Below are 17,223 nucleotides of genomic sequence, written 5' to 3' on the forward strand. Positions count from 1 at the left end.
GAAATATTGGAACATCAATTGCTAAACAGGTCTAAATTTACCTACTTTTGTTTTCTTGTGAGAGGGAAAGTAAGGATGTTTGGGTTTATTAGACACATATCTTACATCACATTAAGGAAAGAAATTGTGCTTTGGGAAGATACATGGGATCTTCCCAAGAGTTTATGGGATATTCCAATCAGGGAATGCTAATGTAAAAGACATTTCGTTGTGACATAAGGAAGGTAGGATGTGTGCTTTCAGAAAAGAAGGTATGTGGAATGGAAATGTATTTCGTTAAATGGAAAAATGTGATTTTGTCCTACAGCTGGTTATTTCTGAATGGAAAAAAGAAGGGACAAAATATGGCTACAGAAAGTTACAGAAGATTTGCAGAAAAGGAACACTGAGAAGAGAATGTTTTATGTGGTTGGAATTTTCTAAGGCTGGATTAAATTTAATTAGGTAACCGGATTTTATCAAGGGTAGGCTGATATAAGACTGGATTTGGTTTCTTTCTCTCATAAGAGAACAAAGATTTCCTCGAATGCTCCTTTTGATAACAGATTGTGTGAGTTTCTGTGCCTTTAAGTGATCTGCATTTACTTTTGGAATCCTTTTTTTTTTTTTTTTTTCACCTTAGCTCAAGGAATAATTGTTTCACAGCAGCCTATGATTCTATTTGACTGGATGTTTTAAAACTTTTGGAAATTTTTGACAGATTTCCCAAATATCAAATTCTAATTGAAATTCTTTTGACTTCCAGTTAACTTTGGGATGCTTCATGGGGCCCCTGGAGCCTCCCAAAGAGAGATCCTAAACTAATTGGGTTCATTTGGTGTGTTAAATTACATGGGAAACATTGTCTAAACTCATTGTTGCCTGTGTCAGATGGAATCACCAGGCTCTCCCCAGTTTTATCATAGCTGTCAAACAGAGAGGGGAAAGGGTTTTAGGTTTTTCTGCTGTCTAGTCTCTCACCTTATTCTATGTCCAAAAAAAATCCCCTGTGGGAATACTCCCAACGTAGGCCCTTAGGTCCTGACCCCAATGGCATTTTCCATTGCACCCAGCTCCAATTCCTCCAGGAGTTCCTTTTTTGCACCTCTAGGACCCCTTTCACTCAAGGCCTTGGCAGCCCATACCTTGTTACAGATCACCTATTGGGTGGCCACTTCCAAGCAGCCCACATCCTAGGTTTTATAGATGCTCAAACTCGAGGAATACCCCCGGCATAGGGAAACGTTATAGGACAAAAGCCTCCTGGTAAATGTCTCTGGGACACTGGACTTCATTTCTAGGAGCACTTTTTCTCGGTTGCATGTTATTCAACATGGGATGATCCTCTTCTAAGCCAGAAGAAACACCTCTGGAGAGTATCCTTAAAAATTGGAAACTTTCAAAATAGACGGGCTGAAAAGGGAAACATTTAAACTCTATTGTAACATTGCCTGGCCCTTGTATAAGTCGGGGAATGGAGAAAAATGGTCTGAAAATGGGTCTCTATAATACCGTGTTGCAATTGGATCTCTGCTGTTGCAGGACAGGAAAATGGACTGAGGCTCCCTATGTTCAAGCCTTCATGGTCCTGGGAATTCCCTGGCGGTCCAGTGGTTAGAATTCTGAGCTGTCACTGCTGAGGGCATGTGTTCGATCCCCGGTCGGGGAACTAAAATCCCACAAACCACATGGGGCTGCCCCCACCCCCCAAAATAAACCTTCATGGTCCTTTACCAAAACCCCGCTCTATGGGTCTCCTGTAATCAAAAGCCTGGGGAATCAGAAACACTCCCGACATTTTAAATGATCCCCTTCTAACTTTCTCCGACTCTCAGGGGGGAAACCAAGCTTCACCTGCTTCCCCGGAGCCACCTACTCCTCCGGAGCCACCTACTTCTCCGGGTCCCTCTGACCAATCCCAATCTCTGCCTCCTTATGTCCCTTTATATCCTCCGTCGCCCCAGGAGGGAGAGACTAGTCCCTCCAGGGTAACTCGTAGTGGAACTTCCTGTCGCCCAGGATCAGGTTCAAAGTTAGCCCCCACCTCTGCCCCACAAGGCCTTTACCCCTTCAGGAATCAGCTGATGGAAACTGAAGCACTGCTGGAGTGCATGTCCCCTTCTCAATGAGAGACTTAGGAATTTGTAAGGAGAGTTTTGACAGGTTCTCAGAGAACCCTGACAAGATTAGGGACGAATTTATCAGGCTGGGGTTGACATTCTCTCTCACCTGGCAGGACATCATGGTTATTCTGGCCTACTGTTGCACCCCAGGTGCAAGGGAGTGTATACTGAGAAAGGCCAGGTAACACTCAGATGGCCTATTGGCCACCAATCCACACCGCCAAATTTTTCAGGTGGGTGGGGATCCAGTCCCAGAACATGACCCACACTGGGACTATGAAGATCATGTAGGCCAGGCTAGGATGAGACATTACATTACTTGTCTATCAGAAGGACTGAAAAGGTGTATGGTGAAGCCTGTAAATTATGATAAGGTCCGAGAAGTTGCAAAGGAAAAAGATGAAAACCCAACAGTCTTCCTGAGCCGAGTGACAGAGGCATTCAGGAAGTACACCAGTACAGACCCTGAGTCCGCAGAAGGGAGGACACTATTGGCCATGAATTTTATCACCCAGGCTACTCCTGATTATCAGGAGAAAATTACAAAAGCTTGAGTGTGGGCCCCAAACCCCACTGTCAACCTTGGTAGAGGAGGCTTTCAAGGTCTATAACAACCGCGACTTAATGGAGGAGTCCAATAAGGATAAGAGGCTAAAACAGAAAACACAACTTTTGGCTGCTCTGATCCACCCACCATCTCGAAGGGACGCTGGAGGGCCAAGAAGCCTGGACAGACTGCCAAGAAGCTGCCTGGGCTCGAACAAGTATGCCTTTTGTTGGAAGGCGGGGCACTGGAAGGGGGAATGCCCTGAGCGCTTTCCTGTGAGACACCCAAGGGGCAAACTTGACTGGCCCCAGGTCCTTACAATTCTCTCCAATGAGAGATTCCTGCACACCAACTGATGGGGCCTGAGTGCCTTCCCAGCTCCAGATCCCACTCGATCCATCCTCATCACTCCAGCAGAGCCTCGGGTCAACCTCGATGTGGCAGGTAGGAGAACTGAATGTCTTGTAGACACTGGAGCCACCTGCTCTGTTCTGACTTGGCCAGCTGCCCCCCTCTCCAACAGAGACTGTACTGTGACAGGAGTTGATAGACAGCCAAAGGTAAGGTGATTTACATCTCCCCTTGCCCACAGAGTCAGGCCCATTATTATTATTCACTCCTTTTTGTATATGCCAGAATGCCCTGTCCTCCTCCTCAGAAGAGATTTGCTAAATAAGTTAAGAGCTAGTATATTCTTAGGAGGTAGAGAATTCAAGCAGAGAATGCATCTGTTAGTAGCCCCAGATGACCCACCTGCTGGTCATCAAAATATTCCCCAAGAAATTAGGGAACAAGTAGATCCTGCAGTTTGGGATACCTCAGTGCCAGGAAGGGCAAAACCTGTTCCCCCAATAAACATAAAGTTAAAGCCTGGGGAAAAATACCCCTGGAAAAGATCTTTTAAAGCCTGAGGCCCTGAGGGGAATCCAACTGCTGCTCAGCAAGTTCCTAAAACACAGACTCATTAGGCCCTGCCAATCCCCTTGCAACACCCCGATCCTCCCCATTCAGAAGCCTAATGGGGAGTTTTGGTTTGTGCAAGGCTTACAAGCAGTGAATGAGGCACTCATCCCTATTCACCCATTGGTGCCAAACACATACACCTTCCTCACCCAAGTGCCAGGGAGCACCCAGTATTTCTCTGTTTTGGACCTCAAAGATGCACTTTTCTGTATTCCTCTACATCCTGAGTCTCAATACCTTTTTGCCTTTGAATGGAGGGACCCTGACACCCTGGAGGCTACCCAATATACGTGAACAGTGCTTCCTCAGCGATTTGGGACAGCCCCCATCTTTTGGAAACACGTTAGCAAGGGAACTGAGGGAACTGAGCCTTGAGAGGGGAACTCTGCTACAATATGTTGATGGTTTATCGATAAGTAGTGAGACCGAACAAGATTCAGATCAAAATACCATTAGGGTCCTAAATTTTCTGGCAGAAAGGGGATATAAAGTCTCTCCAACAAAGGCTCAGATCTCACAGCAGTGGGTTCAATATTTAGGATTTGTTTTGACCCCAGGGGCACAAGCCCTGGCCATAGATCAAAAAACAGCAATTAGTGCATTACCATCTCCAACCGCAAAGAGGCAACTTCGAGGCTTTCTCAGGATGGCTGTGTTCTGTTGTGTCCGGATTCCAAATTATGGCCTTATAGCAAAACCCCTATATGAGGCTCTAAAGGGAGAAGTAAGAGAACCCCTTCAATGGAATAAGGACCACCAGTGGGCCTTTGAGACTCTAAGGACTGAATTAAGTAGAGCACCAGCACTGGAGCTTCCAAATTTGGACCAACCCTTTACCCTATACATTCACGAGAAGTCAGGGATAGCACTAGGAGTCCTGACCCAAAAGCTGGGACCAGATCAGAGAACAGGGGCTTACTTTTCAAAACAACTGGACTCAGTCGCCCTGGGATGGCCAAGCTGCCTGCGGGCAGTAGCAGCCACAGCCCTGTTAGTTAATGGGTCTTCCAAGCTCACCCTGGGACAACATTTAGATGTGTTAACCTCTCATCAGGTACAATCTGTGCTGGAAGTCAAAGGACATTGGTTGACTGGAGGAAGGTTAACAAAATAACAGGCCCTCCTAATGGACACCCCCAACATTACCTTAAAGGTGTGCCAAACCCCAAACCCATAAACTCTGCTTCCAGTGGTCAAGAGTGGAGACTTATTGCATCAGTGTATAGAGACCATAGAACAAACTTACTCCAGTAGGTCTGATCTTCTAGATGAGCCTCTAGACAGCCCTGAGGTCGAATGGTTTACTGATGGGAGCAGTTTTGTAGAAATGGTAAACTGAAAGGTGGTGTATGCCATAGTTAGCCTAGATGAAGTCATAGAAGCCAAGGCCCTGCCACCCCAGACATCAGCCCAAAAGGCTGAACCAATTGCCTTAACGAGAGTTTGCAATTAGGGAAGGATAAGAAATTAAATATTTTTACTGACTTTAAGTATGGGTTCCATGTGTTCCATGCTTATGCTGCCATTTGGAAAGAAAGAGGAATGGTAATCGCTAGAAGTTCCCCCCTAAAACATAAAGATTTGATTTTGACTCTTTTAGAAACAGTGCAGCTCCCGACCTAGGTAGCAGTAGTCCACTGTAGGGGCCATCACAGGGAGGGGCCTTTTGTTAGCCAAGGGAACAGCAAGGCTGATCAAATTGCAAAACAGACAGCTCGATTGCAGGAACCTGAACAAGTTATGGCCCTAGTGATTGGCCCCCTGAACTCCCTAGCTCCCCCACTATTCCCCACAGGAACAAGAAAATTCTGAGAAATGGAGCTATGAGCAAGGAAGCACAGGCTGGTATAGAAAGGAGGATAGGGTGCTAATCCCTGAGGCCCAACAATGGAAACTCACTAAGAGCTTACATGATGCCACCCACTATGGGAGGGGTGCACTATGGGACTTGATGCAAAAGGCTTTTTCAGGGAAGGAGCTTAAAAGAACAATAAAACAAGTAATGCTTGCCTGGAATTTATGTGCCCCTAATAACCCACAGACCTATCTACTCCCCACTTCGTTACTCAGGCCAATTCAATGCCGGGGGACATGCCTGAGGGAAGACTGGCAGTTAGATTTCACGCAAATGCCCTCACGATCAGGATATAAATACCTTCTGGTGTCTGTTGATACTTTCACAGGATGGGTTGAAGCCCTCCCCACCCGATCTGAAAAGGCCATGGAAGTGTGTAAGTCCCTTTTAAAAGAAATAATTCCTCAGTTTGGATTTCCAAAGTCCCTCCAGAGTGATAACGGGCCCTCTTTTATAGCCAAAATCACACAGGGGCTCACAACGGCCCTAGGGATAAACTACAAGCCACTTCTTGGCACCCTCAGTCTTCAGGGAAGGTAGAGAAAATGAACAATACTTTAAAGAAAACTTTAGTGGCATTTCCCTGGTGGTCCAGTGGTTGAGACTCCTTGCTCCCAATGCAGCAGGCCTGGGTTCAATCCCTGGTTGGGGAACTAGATCCCGCATGCCACATCTAAGAGATTCCCGCATGCCGCAAAACTAAAGATCCTGCATGCCACAGCAAAGATCCCATAGGCAGCAACTAAGACCCAGCACGGCCAAATAAATAAATAAACAAATAAGTAAATAAATAAATATTTTTTAAAAAATAAAGAAAACCTTAGCAAAGGTCTGCCAAGAAACTCATGAACCCTGGACCAACTTGCTTCCTATTGTACTCTTCAGGGTCTGTGTAGCCCCCAGGAGTGGTCTGAGGCTTAGCCCATTTGAAATGACCTATGGGAGGCCTTTTCTTACTACTGATGTTCTATCAGATGAGGAAGTGAACCAGACCCTGAGATATATTATTAATCTAGAACAAGTTCAGAAGGCAATCCAGGATTATGCTCACAAGGCACTGTCAGCTCCCACTAAAGAAATAGAGGAAGGAGCAGTTCCTTCACAAATAAACCCTGGGGACTAAGGTCTTCTTAAAACATGGAAAGGGGGATGCCCCAAAGACCAACAATTGCCAAGATGAAAGGGCCCTTATAAAGTAATTTTAGCCACCCCTACTGCTGTCAAACTTCAAGGGATATATACCTAGTTGCGTATATTTGTCCAGACTAAAGTTTTACCTCCAGAAACCCCACAGGTCACAACCGAAGAACAATACACCTCTGAGTCAGTGGAAAATCTGAGATACCTATTCAAAAGATAGGCACCATCGACAGGTAAGTAAAATGGTGTAGTGGGTTGGACTCCTATTTGAAGCCTTAACAAGACTTGGAACCTCTCTTTTTTCCTTGGCTGATGCGGTTCTTGACAACTGTCTGGCTTTTGTCTTGCAGAACAAGATGGAGCTTGTGTGATAACTAATACTTCCTGCTGCACTTGGTTAACTAATACTTCCTGTTACACATGGATCAATGTGACAGGACAGGTAACAGTTAATATTAAGGAAATATACACCCAGGCAGAGCGGCTTCACAATTTCAACAGGGGCGATATTGCCTCCACTGTCTGGTCAACAGTTAAAAAACAAGAAGAAGAAAGAAAGAAGCCCTCCCAAAGTTAACCTGGTTCCTTCCCTTTCCAGACCCTTTAGTGGCTATTGTTGTTCTTTCTAGCCCTTGTCTGTTTAACTTTTTGGTTAAGTTTGTGTCTTCTAGGCTCTAACAGTTTGAAGTAAGACTCATGAGGGCTCAAGGAATTCAGCCCATTCCAGTGGAGAGTGGCCCAGCTCCCTACAGGTCGTTGGAACAGTCAGCAAGGGATTTCTATACCTCTAGGGTAGGCTAGGGTCTGCAGACCCTGTCCAGCAGGAAGAAGTTTCAAAAGAAGAGACCTTTGGCCCCTCACCCCTTAAGAATAAGGGTGTAGAGTCTCTCAGGGGGAAATGAGACAGGCTGGGACCTGGGACCCTTTGCAGCAGTGCTGCAGTGTTTGCATCTGGACAAACATTTCCTCAAGCCAAAAAATACAAAGAAACTATAAGGGACTAAAAATAACTGCGTGCATGCTCAGTTGGGACAAATTATGGACAAAAAATACAAAAAGCCCAAAAAAGGCCAAATGCCACTTCTGAAGAGCCAGGAGAAAAAACAGGGGGTTGGGAGCAAAAACAGGGTACTGTGCCTGCCCCCTGCACACAACATCACAAAGGGGTGGGCAAACCACCTAAGCCACCCCTCTGGCCCAACCCCTGGACACACCCTTACCCTCACCCCCATATAAGGAACCAGCTCGCCCCCCCCTCAGGGAGCAGGTTAACAAGGGAAACTGTTGTTTGTTCTGGCTCCCCCCTTGCTGCAGCAGGGGCTCCAATAAAGCCTTGCTTGAATTTCTTGTCTGGCCTCTTATCATTTTCTATTGATTAAGGAGGGCAAGAACCCTGGTCGGTAACACTTTCACTTCTCTACTTCTTTCTTTTCCACTATATACATTTTTTTATTGTGCCCTACTAATTCCTTTGTTGATTTGGTAGCTGTATTTTTAGTTACTTACGTAGTGGTTGCTGTATTAGTTGGGGTTCTCCAGAGAAACCGAACCAATAGGAATCAGGAGAGAGGGAGAGAAGAGGGAGAGAGAGAGATTGATTTTTATTATGAGGGGTTGACTCACATGATTATGGAGACTGAGAAGTCCCATGATCTGCCATCTGCAAGCTGGAGACCCAGGAAAACCGGTGGTATAATTTCAGCCTGAGTCTGAAGGTCTAAGAACCAGGGGAGGCAATGGTGTAAATCCCAGTCTAGGGGCAGAAGAAGACCAATGTCCCAACTCAACCAGGCAAATAAGAAAGAAAAAAAGGCAAATTCTTCCTTCTTCTGCCTTTTGTTCTATTCAGGCCCTCAACAGGTTGGATGATGCTCACCCACCCTGGGGAGGGCAGTCTACTGAGTCCACCGATTCAAATGCTGATTTCATCCAGAAACACCCTCACAGACACACCCAGAAATAATGTTTAATCTGGGCACCCTGTAGTGCAGTAAAATTGACACGAAGATTAACCATCATAGTTGCTATAATCATTACACTGTGCATCTTAATTTACCCGAATCTACTTTAGATTATTAAGTTTGGTAATAGAGAAACTCATCCAATATAGTTCCATTAACTTTCCCTCCTTTGTGCTGTTATTGTCATTTTTATTACATCTCTATGCTATATCATCAATACAATATTTTAATTTACACTTTACACATTCTTTAACCTTTTTAATTCAGTTAGTAGAGGATAGGGAAATATATTTATGCAGTCTTTTACAGTTACCCTTATATTTACCATTTCCTTGCTCTTTATTTCCTCCTGTAAATTTGATTTAACATCCTATATCCTTTTCTTTCATATGGAAAGACTTTCTTTAGTATTTCTTATAAGGCAAGATTGCTAGCAATGAATTATCTCAGTCTTTGTTAATCTGAAAATACCCTTATTTCAACTTCATTCTGAAGGATAGTTTGACTGGGTATGGAATTCTTGGTTGACAGATTTTTCCTTTTAGCACTTTGAGCATTTTATCTCACTGTCCTCCATTTTTTTTTTTTTTTCCTAATGAGAAGCCAGCTATTAATTGCAATGTTGTTCCTTTATGTAAGATAAGTCTTTTTTCTCCTGCTGCTTTCAAGATTCTCTCCTGGTCTTTATCTTTGATTTGATATGTCCAGATACAGATTTCTTTGATCCTACTTGGTGTATGTTGGGTCTCTTGAATTTTAGATTAATTTTTTTAACATCTTTATTGGAGTATAATTGCTTTACAATGTTTTGTTAGTTTCTGCTATATAAAAAATTGAATCAGCTATATGTATACATATATCCCCATATCCCCTCCCTCTTGTGCCTCCTTCTCACTCTCCCTATCTCACCCCTCTAGGTGGTCACAAAACACCTAGCTGATCTCCCTGTGCTATGCAGCTGCTTCCCACTAGCTATCTATTTTACATTTGGTAGTGTATATATGTCCGTGCTACTCTCTCACTTCATCCCAGCGTACCCTTCCCACCCCGTGTCCTCAAGTCCATTCTCTATGTCTGTGTCATTATTCCTGTCCTGCTCGTAAGTTCATCAGAACCATTTTTTTTTTTTTGGATTCCATATATATGTGTTAGCATACAATACTTTTTTTCTCTTTCTGACTTACTTCACTCTGTATGACAGACTCTAGGTCCATTCACCTCTCAGAAATAACTCAATTTCATTTCTTTTTTATAGCTGAGTAATATTCCATTGTGTATATGTGCCACATCTTCTTTATGCATTCACCTGTCGATGGACAATTAGGTTGCTTCCATGTCCTGGCTATTGTAAATAGTGCTACAATGAACATTGTGGTACATGTCTCTTTTTGAATTACAGTTTTCTTAGGGTATGTGCCCAGTAGTGGGATTGCTGGGTCATGTGGTAGTTCTATTTTTAGTTTTTTAAGGAATCTCCATACTGTTCTCCATAGTGGCTGTATCAATTTACATTCCCACCCACAGTGCAAGAGGGTTCCCTTTTCTCCACACCCTCTCCAGCATTTATTGTTTGTAGATTTTTTGATGATGGCCATTCTGACCAGTGTGAGGTGATGCCTCATTGTGGTTTTATTATATTATTATTTTTCATCAAATTTGAAAAAATTTTGGCTATTGTTTCTTAAAATTTTTTTTACCCATTTCTTCCTCTGCTTTCCTTCTGGGATTCCCATTGTGCATATATTAATATGTCTGATGACTCTCTGAGAGTCTGTTCATTTTTCTTCATTTATTTCTCTTTCTATTTTTCAGATTGGATAATTCCTATTAATCTATCTTCAAGTTCATTTCTTCTTCCTTCTGTCATCTTGAATCTTCTGTTGAAATTAGTGAATTTAAAAATTTTCATTTTTGAAGCCTTCAACTACAGACTTTCTACTTGGTTCTTTTTTAAAATAATTGCTATCCTTTTATTAATATTTTCTATTCAGTGGGTCATTACCATCATACTTTTCTTAAATTCTTTAAACATGGTTCCCTTCTCTTTTTTTTTAGACATATTTATAATAGATGTTTTCAAGTTTTAGTCTGCTAAATCCATTATCTAGAGCCCATGCAGTTTCTATTTTATGGGTTTCAATTTCTTGTCTCCTAATGTTTTTTGTTGAAAATTAAGCATTTTAGAAAAAATATTACCGCAATTCTGTATTCTGATATGCCTCCTCCTACCTCTCAGATTTGTGGCTGTTTCTTCTTTTCAAAAATATACCTAAATTAATTATATGATATCTGTCTCCCTGCTGATGTCTCTGTTCAGATTTTTAATTTTTAAAATTCTTATTTTTAGGTAACCCTATCTTTTTTAGGCGTTAACCCTGTGTCAGCATAGCTTAGCAGTCAATTGAAAACGTTTACACTAAAACACTTTCCATCAGTAAGGTTTCCATCCTTTCCCAATGTATCTGTATGTGGGTTGCAGAATGTATTCAGAATTCAAGTTTGCTAGCTTTTGCTAGTCTTTCTAGCTTTTATTTTCTATTGGACACCACCCTATCTCCCCCATGCCTGCACATAAGCTTACATTCAGCCAGGAATGTGTAGATAGCTACGGTTGTCTCCAATTTTTTCCCAGCACGTATGCAGCCTTACACATGTGTTCACACATCCAGACCACCAAGGACATTTGGGAGTTTATTATGGCCCACTCTAGTGGTCTCATTTTGGGGATTTTTCTGTTAAATTTTTGGTTAGTCTGCCAGTCTGCTGTTAACCTCAACTAACATCATGACTTCATACTACCTGCAATGTTGCCATTCCTCATTGGTTTCCACCAAAATTGCTTTCTGACAATGACCAAAGGTATTGGGTATCTAGAGTTCTGTTCCAAATCAAGTCAGACCTCTTCAGCAGTAAACTTCTGATTTTCACAGCTTGCCCCACCCTGGCAGAACTACTGTTGCTCATGGAACCAGGGAAGGGGGTGTTGGTAAGAACTGACACAGGCAATAATGCCACAGACTCCCACTGTTATTGCTCAAGGTTTAGTAGGGTTTTTTTTGTTATTTTTGTTTTACTTCAATAAGCACTTCTCAATTTACTGATACCATAGTCAGTTTTTAGAGTCCTGGAATTGTTGCTTTTGATAATTTTGTCCAGTTTTATCATTGCTTTTCAGGAAGAGGATTTGATAAGCTCCACATGCCATTATTCTAGAAATATCACCAATATTTCTTTCCAATAAACAAAACAAAAAACTATCAAGAGTGAATATGTTTACATACCCAAATACAGTGCTTTTTACTTCCTGGAATAATTAAAGTCTTCTGTACGCAATTCCAATTAATTTCCATCCTTTAAATATAACTTGTGTGGGCATGATCTGGCCAGTTTACCTCAGCCAACACAAAAAGAAATCACTGCAACCATAACCAATTATTTGTCTGAATAAGTTCATTGAAAGTAAGATGCTCTGGGGAGGACACCATCTGATCACTACAGCACAGTCCTATTTTTGTGCACCACACTCCTTGCTCTAGCACTCTTTTACCCTTTCAGTATTTAACTCTCTTTTTCTTACATAACAACATATATATATATGTTTAAATTAATGGTGTGGTTTTGTCTCCTGATTATATTCTGAATGACATAAGATGAGAGAAAGGTAAGTGTATGGGAGGAAATTTATTTCTAGTTACCACGGGTATGTCTGTTGACACATGGAGCTGACTGGAATCAAGTTGGAAAGAAAGTTAAATTGAGTAAGATTTTTGTCAGAGTCATATTATTAAAAGAGGTCATCAACCTGCGCTAAAAAAAATAAAAAAGCATTTATTTTGAGACATAAAACAATCCTTGTGCCCCAACCACCTATGTGCAGGAAATTGGCTGAGAAATCTCATTACTCCAAGAAGCATAAGGATATATTACCTGATGCCTTTTTAAGAAGTGGCCAAAGATAATGGATATCATCAAAAAGTCTATAAATAATAAATGCTAGAGAGGATGGGGAGAAAAGGGAATTGTACACTGTAGATGGGAATGTAAATTGGTGCAGCCACTATAGAAAAGAATGTGGAGTTTCCTTAAAAACTAAAAATAGAACTACAAACGATCCAGCAATTCAACTCCTAGGTATATATCCAGAAAAAATGAAAATTCTAATTCAAAAAGACACATGCACCCCAATGTTCATAGCAGCACTATTTACAATAACCAAGACATAGAAGCAACTCAAGTGCCCATCAACAAAAGACTGGAGATTTTGAGAAGATGGCGGAAGAGTAAGATGCGGAGATCACCTTCCTCCCCACAGATACATCAGAAATACATCTACACGTGGAAGTGCTCCTATAGAACACCCACTGAACGCTGGCAGAAGACCTCAGACCTCCCCAAAGGCAAGAAACTCCCCACATACCTGGGTAGGGCAAAAGAAAAAAAGAAAAAACAGAGACAAAAGAATAGGGACGGGACCTGCACCAGTGGGAAGGAGCTGTGAAGGAGGAAAGGTTTCCACACACTAGAAGCCCCTTCACGGGCGGAGACTGCGGGTGGCGGAGGGGGGAAGCTTCAGAGCCACGGAGGAGAGCACAGCAACAGGGGTGCGGAGGGCAAAGCGGAGAGATTCCCGCACAGAGGATCGGTGCCGACCAGCACTCACCAGCCCAAGAGGCTTGTCTGCTCACCCGCCGGGGCGGGCGGGGGCTGGGAGCTGAGGCTCGGGCTTCGGTCGGATCCCAGGGAGAGGACTGGGGTTGGCAGCGTGAACACAGCCTGAAGGGGTTAGCGCACCACAGCTAGCCGGGAGGGAGTCCGGGAAAAGTCTGGAGCTGCCGAAGAGACAAGAGACTTTTACTTGCCCCTTTGTTTCCTGGTGCGCGAGGAGAGGGGATTAAGAGCGCTGCTTAAAGGAGCTCCAGAGACGGGCGCGAGCCGCAGCTATCAGCGCGGACCCCAGAGACGGGCATGAGACGCTAAGGCTGCTGCTGCCGCCACCAAGAAGCCTGTGTGTGAGCACAGGTCACTATCCCCACCTCCCCTCCCAGGAGCCTGTGCAGCCCGCCACTGCCAGGGTCCCGTGATCCAGCGACAACTTCCCCGGGAGAACGCACGGCGCGCCTCAGGCTGGAGCAACGTCACGCCGGCCTCTGCCGCCGCAGGTTCGCCCGCATCTGTACCCCTCCCTCCCCCCGGGCCTGAGTGAGCCAGAGCCACCAAATCAGCTGCTCCTTTAACCCTGTCCGGTCTGAGCAAAGAACAGACGTCCTCAGGCGAACTACACACAGAGGCGGGTCCAAATCCAAAGCTGAATCCCAGGAGCTGTGCGAACAAAGAAGAGAAAGGGAAATTTCTCCCAGCAGCCTCAGGAGAAGCGGATGAAATCTCCACAGTCAACTTGATGTACCCTGCATCTGTGGAATACCTGAATAGACAACAAATCATCCCAAATTGAGGTGGTGGACTTTGGGAGCAAGATAGATTATTTTCTCCCCTTTTCCTCTTTTTGTGAGTGTGTATGTGTATGCTTCCGTGTTAGATTTTGTCTGTATAGCTTTGCTTTAACCATTTGTCCTAGGGTTCTGTCCATCCGTTTTTTGGTTTTTTTTTTGGTTTTTTTTTTTTTTTACTTTAAAAAAATTTTTTTAATAATATTTTTTTATTTTAATAACTTTATTTTATTTTATCTTACTTTATTTTATTTTACCCTCTTTCTTTCTTTCTTTCTATTTTTTCTCCCTTTTATTCTGAGCTGTGTGGAGGACAGGCTCTTGGTGCTCCAGCCAGGCGTCAGGGCTGTGCCACTGAGGTGGGAAAGCCAACTTCAGGACACTGATCCACAAGAGACCTTCCAGCTCCACGTAATAACAAACGACGAAAATCTCCCAGAGATCTCCATCTCAACACCAAGACCCAGCTTCACTCAACGACCAGCAAGCTACAGTGCTGGACACCCTATGCCAAAATACTAGCAAGACAGGAACACAGCCCCATCCATTAGCAGAGAGGCTGTCTAAAACCATAATAAGGCCACAGACACCCCAAAACACCACCAGATGTGGACCTGCCCACCAGAAAGACAAGATCCAGCCTCATCCACCAGAACACAGGCACTACTCCCCTCCACCAGGAAACCTACACAACCCACTGAATCAACCTTAGCCACTGGGGACAGACACCAAAAACAACGGGAACTAGGAACCTGCAACCTGTGAAAAGGAGACCCCAAACACAGTAAGGTCAGCAAAATGAAAAGACAGAAAAACACACAGCAGATGAAGGAGCAAGGTAAAAACACACCAGACCTAACAAATGAAGAGGACATAGGCAGGCTACCTGAAAAAGAATTCAGAATAATGATAGTAAAGATGAATCCAAAATCTTGGAAATAGAATACAGAAAATGTAAGAAACATTTAACAAGGACCTAGAAGGACTAAAGAGGAAACAACCAATGATGAACAACACAATAAATGAAATTAAAAATACTCTAGAAGGGATCAATAGCAGAATAGCTGAGGCAGAAGAACAAATAAGTGACCTGGAAGATAAAATAGTGGAAATAGCTACTGCAGAGCAGAATAAAGAAAAAAGAATGAAAAGAACTGAGGACAGTCTCAGAGACCTCTGGGACAACATTAAACGCACCAACGTTCGAATTACAGGGGTCCCAGAAGAAGAAGAGAAAAAGAAAGGCACTGAGAAAATATTTGAAGAGATTATAGTTGAAAACTTCCCTAATATGGGAAAGGAAATAGTTAATCACGTCCAGGAAGCACAGAGAGTCCCAAACAGGATAAATCCAAGGAGAAACACGCCAAGACACATATTAATCAAACTATCAAAAATTAAATACAAAGACAACGTATTAAAAGCAGCAAGGGAAAAACAACAAGTAACACACAAGGGAATCCCCATAAGGTTAACAGCTGAGTTTTCAGCAGAAACTCTGCAAGCCGGAAGGGAGTGGCAGGACATATTTAAAGTGATGAAGGAGAAAAACCTACAACCAAGATTACCCAGCAAGTATCTCATTCAGATTTGATGGAGAAATTAAAACCTTTACAGACAAGCAAAAGCTGAGAGAGTTCAGCACCACCAAACCAGCTTTACAACAAATGCTAAAGGAACTTCTCTAGGCAAGAAACACAAGAGAAGGAAAACACCTACAATAACAAACCCAAAACAATTAAGAAAATGGGAATAGGAACATACATATCGATAATTACCTTAAATGTAAATGGATTAAATGCTCCCACCAAAAGACACAGACTGGCTGAATGGATACAAAAACAAAACCCGTATATATGCTGTCTACAAGAGACCCACTTCAGACCTAGGGACACATACGGACTGAAAGTCAGGGGATGCAAAAAGATATTCCATGCAAATGGAAATCAGAAGAAAGCTGGAGTAGCAATACTCATATCAGACAAAATAAACGTTAAAATAAAGATTATTACAAGAGACAAAGAAGGACACTACATAATGATCAAGGGATTGATCCAAGAAGAAGATATAATAATTGTAAATATTTATGCACCCAACATAGGAGCACCTCAATACATAAGGCAAATACTAACAGCCATAAAACGGGAAATCGACAGTAACAAAATCATAGTAGGGGACTTTAACACCCCACTTTCACCAATGGAAAGGTCATCTAAAATGAAAATAAATAAGGAAACACAAGCTTTAAATCATACATTAAACAAGATGGACTTAATTGATATTTATAGGACATTCCATCCAAAAACAACAAAATACACATTTTTCTCAAGTGCTCATGGAACATTCTCCAGGATAGATCATATCTTGGGTCACAAATCAAACCTTGGTAAATTTAAGAAAATTGAAATCGTATCAAGTATCTTTTCTGACCACAACGCTATGAGACTAGATATCAATTACAGGAAAATATCTGTAAAAAATACAAACAAATGCAGGATAAACAATACACTACTTATTAACGAAGTGATCACTGAAGAAATCAAAGAGGAAATCAAAAAATACCTAGAAACAAATGACAATGGAGACACGACGACCCAAAACCTATGGGATGCAGCAAAAGCAGTTCTAATGGGAAGTTTACAGCAGTACAATCCTACCTTAAGAAACAGGAAACATCTCAAATGAACAACCTAACCTTGCACCTAAAGCAATTAGAGAAAGAAGAACAAAAAAAAAAACCCCAAGTTAGCAGAAGGAAAGAAATCATAAAGATCAGATCAGAAATAAATGAAAAAGAAATGAAGGAAATGATAACAAAGATCAATAAAACAAAAAGCTGGTTCTTTGAGAAGATAAACAAAATTGATAAACCATTAGCCAGACGCATCAAGAGAAAAAGGGAGAAGACTCAAATCAATAGAATTAGAAATGAAAAAGGAGAAGTAACCACTGACACTGCAGAAACACAAAGGATCATGAGAGATTACTACAAGCAACTCTATGCCAATAAAATGGACAACCTGGAAGAAATGGACAAATTCTTAGAAATGCACAACCTGCCGAGACTGAACCAGGAAGAAATAGAAAATATGAACAGACCAATCTCAGGCACTGAAATTGAAACTGTGATTAAAAATCTTCCAACAAACAAAAGCCCAGGACCAGATGGCTTCACAGGCAAATTTTATCAGACATTTAGAGAAGAGTT

The sequence above is a fragment of the Eschrichtius robustus genome, chromosome 10 (genome assembly GCF_028021215.1).
Source record: "Eschrichtius robustus isolate mEscRob2 chromosome 10, mEscRob2.pri, whole genome shotgun sequence".
In the NCBI taxonomy this organism is placed as follows: Eukaryota; Metazoa; Chordata; class Mammalia; order Artiodactyla; family Eschrichtiidae; genus Eschrichtius; species Eschrichtius robustus.